At 46.2% G+C, this 4285-nt stretch overlaps 1 pseudogene; it reads right to left on the reverse strand.

Annotated features, from left to right (window-relative positions):
- Positions 1 to 2337: 2337 nt before the first annotated feature.
- On the reverse strand, positions 2338 to 3217 carry LOC130884133 (60S ribosomal protein L6-like; annotated as a pseudogene).
- Positions 3218 to 4285: the final 1068 nt, after the last annotated feature.

Consider the following 4285-nt stretch of genomic DNA (forward strand, 5'->3'; position numbering starts at 1 on the left):
GTTCAGGTGGGACATAGTGCAATCCTTGAGAAACAAAGGTTTAATCATAAACAGGAATGAGCCTGTTTTGTCTTTACTATAAGATGGCCTTTAAACCTAAACTGGGGGCAGGCTGGTGCATCATTTCCCTGCTTGACTTTTGTGTCCCTGTCAAATCTTTGATAAGGTCTTAGCATTCTTTATCTGAGGGGCAGAGGTGGACAAAGGTCACAGTTCATCAAAAGATGCATGGCCTGTTTATAAATTATGTCCATTTGATTAGCATGGAAAGAACAAAACTTTTAAGGTCATATAATCTCATCACACCAATAGGTACTAGAGGCAGCCATTTGTCCCCTTTACCAGGGCGTTTCCTTCTGATCTAATAGCCCAGCTCTTCCTGAGAATAAGGAAATGCCATATTCTCCTCTGTAACTGCTTCCTACAAGGAAAGAAGATAGCAAACACGAACCCAAAAGTCAGAACACAGCACATACCAGAGACTAAGACATTGAAAATGAAACCAAAGGAACAGGAACAATGACAACATTTGAGGTCATTCAGAGGTTCACCAGTTTGACCAAAGAAGTTTTTTTTTTTTTTTTTTTTTTTTTTTTTAAAACAAATAAGAGCAGGAGAGTGGTGACACACGCCTTTAATCCCAGCACTAGGAGGCAGAGGCAGGCAGATTTCTGTGAGTTCCAGGACAGCCAAGGTTACACAGAGAAATCCTGTCTCAAAAAAGCAAAAACAGGGCTGGAGAGGTGGCTCAGGGGCTAAGAGCATTGCCTGCTCTTCCAAAGGTCCTGAGTTCAATTCCCGGCAACCACATGGTGGCTCACAACCATCTGGAATGAGGTCTGGTGCCCTCTTCTGGCCTGCAGACATACAGACAGAATATTGTATACATAATAAATAAATAAATATTTAAAAATTTTATTAAAAAAAAAGCAAAAACAAAACAAAAAACCCATAGGAGAGGCCAGGCGGTGGTGGCGCACGCCTTTAATCCCAGCACTTGGGAGGCAGAGGCAGGTAGATCTCTGTGAGTTCGAGACCAGCCTGGTCTACAAGAGCTAGTTCCAGGACAGGCTCCGAAGCCACAGAGAAACCCTGTCTTGAAAAACCAAAAAACAAACAAACAAACAAACAAACAAAAAAACCCATAGGAGACTTTTTCTCAACTGCTTCCTTGCACAACCCAGGCATTCGGAACCCACCAGAGGCTTCCTAAGTGTTTGGCTTCCCCAGTTGAGTTAGGCTGGGCCTCTCAGACTTCGGTCTCAGATCCAGGTAATGCCCCATGTTCTGTGTTGGACCTATCCAGTCCCTTGGCCCCTGGTATCACAGAACACACAGTCCTCATGGCTTCTTGGCCCTGTTGTACAGCCTAGGCATTGAAACCCTACCAATGGATGCTCGGGTGCAGGGCCTCTCCAATTTCCTGGCTCCCAGCATCACCAGGGTCTAAACATGGGTCAGGAAAAGTACTGGTGGCTCTGGCTGAATTTCCAAATAACCAGAAATAACCAGATGGGCCTTGAGATATCTTTCTTGTTGCTCTGGATGGAGGAATGTTGGAGCTTGTCAGACCTCCATCACCACATTCTCAGAATGGGATCCCACAGAACCAGACATCACAGAAAGAGTTTAAAGTTTCAGCTGGCCAGTGATGGCGCACACAGCTTTAATCACAGCACAGGGAGGCAGAGGCAGGGGGATTTCTGTGAGTCAAGGTCAGCCTGATCTACAGAGCGAGTTCCAGGATAGTCTCCAAAGTGGCACAGAGAAAGCCTGTCTCAAAAACCAAAACAAAACAAAAAACCAACAACAAAAAGTTTTTATAACTTACCAAAGGAGGCCTCCATAAAAAGAGAGAAAAAAGGAACTCACTGTTTCCCTCTACTGAATCAAAGGCATGCTCAGGGCCTTAGGATGTCTTCAAGGTGAGCATACCTGGAGAGCAGCTGTTCAGTCCTGGGGGACCAGAGAGAAGGGCCCAGCTTCCTAATTTCTTCTTTCTTTCTTTCTTTCTTTCTTTCTTTCTTTCTTTCTTTCTTTCTTTCTTTCTTTCTTTCTTTCTTTCTTTCTTATGTTTTGTTTGTTTGTTTGTTTTTGGTTTTTTTTTTTTTGGTTTTTTGTTTTGGTTTGTTTTGGTTTTTGGTTTTTCGAGACAGGGTTTCTCTGTAGCTTTGGAGCCTGTCCTGGAACTAGCTCTGTAGACCAGGCTGGCCTTGAACTCACAGAGATCCGCCTGCCTCTGCCTCCTGAGTGCTGGGATTAAAGGCGTGCGCCACCACCGCCCGGCTTTTTTTTTTTTTTTGACACATAAAGCTGTTTAATTAGGTCGTCAGCAATTTAGAAAACCAGTTTCTGAGAATACATCCCGTTCGTCAGAGAGAACTGAGAGCGCAGGTAGCCCTGCAGCTGAGGAACAGCTTTGATCTTTGGCAGAATCTGCGAGTCCACCGCTTTCTGATCAGCCTTGCGCTGCTCTGTAATCTCGTATTTCTCCTTCTCTGTGTCAAAGATCTCGCCCTCCTGATGCCTGGGCTTACGCAGCTGCTTTTTCTTGAAGTAAGCATCAGTCAGGTGTTTGGGGATTTTAACCGTGCTGATATCAACTTTTGTAGAGGTGGCTATGACAAACTTCTGATGTGTTCTTCTCAAAGGAATTCTGTTGAGGGCAAGGTCCTGTCACAAGCAGTAAACCACTGCCCAGTTGCTTCAGGAAAACCACTCTCTTGCCCCTGTGGCGCCCAGTAAGGATGCTGAGGACAGTCCCAGGAGCGATGCTGGCGCGCAGGCGTCTCACGTGCTGACTGAAGGGCTTTTCGCCATGGCTCAGCAGCTTCTGAGGCACATCTTCGGTAGGATAATTCCTGGGCATTTTTCGAAGCTTAACCACCCGGGTACCACCATTCTTGTCACCACCAACTGGTTTTGTGACAGTGGCAAGGACCTTTTCCTTTTTCTTCTTCTTTTCAACCTTGGTTTTTGCAGCTGTGTATTTCCTTTTGTACATGGCCTTTCTGGGATACATAGCAGATCGGGAGTACCTGCCAATTCCACTAACAAGGACTGGATTTCGGCTGCAATGGGGCTTCCCTTTCTTGAGCTTTTTAGCCTTAGGGTTACCCTTTTTGGCTGCACCAGCGGCAGGGGCATCACCGCCACCCTTCTTGGCTGCAGGTTTCTTCTCTTTTGTATCAGGTTTCTTGGCTTTTTCACCCGCCATCTTGCAAGATGGGAAAGAGCTATCTTCCGAATTTCTTTTTTTTTATTTTTTTTATTTTTTATTTTTTTGGTTTTTCGAGACAGGGTTTCTCTGTGGCTTTGGAGCCTGTCCTGGAACTAGCTCTTGTAAACCAGGCTGGTCTCGAACTCACAGAGATCCGCCTGCCTCTGTATCTTCCGAATTTCTAAGTTTGGGTTTGGGCCTTGATCTCGCTGGGGCCTCCAAATGGAAGGAGGTGAGGAGGGTTAGGATGCCAGCATGGACTTCACAATGTGTAACAGGTATTTTTGATACTGATACTGAGGGAACCTGGAAGCCAGCATAGGCTCTGATATGCTGATAGGTACCACCAGGTAGCCATATGTCCCTCTGCCAGAGGTAAGGGAAATGAGTCCTTTTGGTGGACGGGAATCAGTTTCATAAGTTCCTGAGGAATGCTGGCTTTTATCTAACTGCCAGAAATTGTCCTACAGTTCAGGTTGAGCTCACTAGACTGCCTTTTGGAGTTTAGGGAATTGGAGTTTCCTTTGGCGATAACAGGAGGCCTTTCACCTGCGCCATCCACAGGGTCTCATGATCCCAGTGACCCTGGACATGCTGAAGGACAAACAGACAAACTAAGGTTGGTTTCGACAAAACTTGAGCCTTTGGGGGAAGTAAGAGTAGTCAGGAAATAGAGAAGAGTTGCAGGAAAGGGGAACTTGGCCAGGGGCTTTCATACACCCAGGCGCATCTAGAACCTGCTGAATCCTGTGTGGCCTCTTCCAGGTTATCATATCCTGTCAAGCAGGATTTCTAAGAATTGCTAGGAATAAAATGAGCCACTAAGGGAAGGTTCAAATGTGTGTGGTCCTCAGGCTTAAGCTGATTGGTACAGACCCTCCTGTGAGGAAGAGAGGACATCTGAGCTGGACCCTGGTACTGGGTGTTGTCTAAAGTGCTCTCCCCGGGGGCTGGAGAGATGGCTCAGTGGTTAAGAGCATTGTCTGCTCTTCCAAAGGTCCTGAGTTCAATTCCCAGCAACCACATGGTGGCTCACAACCTCATCTATAATGAGGTCTGGTGCCC

This window comes from Chionomys nivalis, chromosome 11, assembly GCF_950005125.1.
Source record: "Chionomys nivalis chromosome 11, mChiNiv1.1, whole genome shotgun sequence".
In the NCBI taxonomy this organism is placed as follows: Eukaryota; Metazoa; Chordata; class Mammalia; order Rodentia; family Cricetidae; genus Chionomys; species Chionomys nivalis.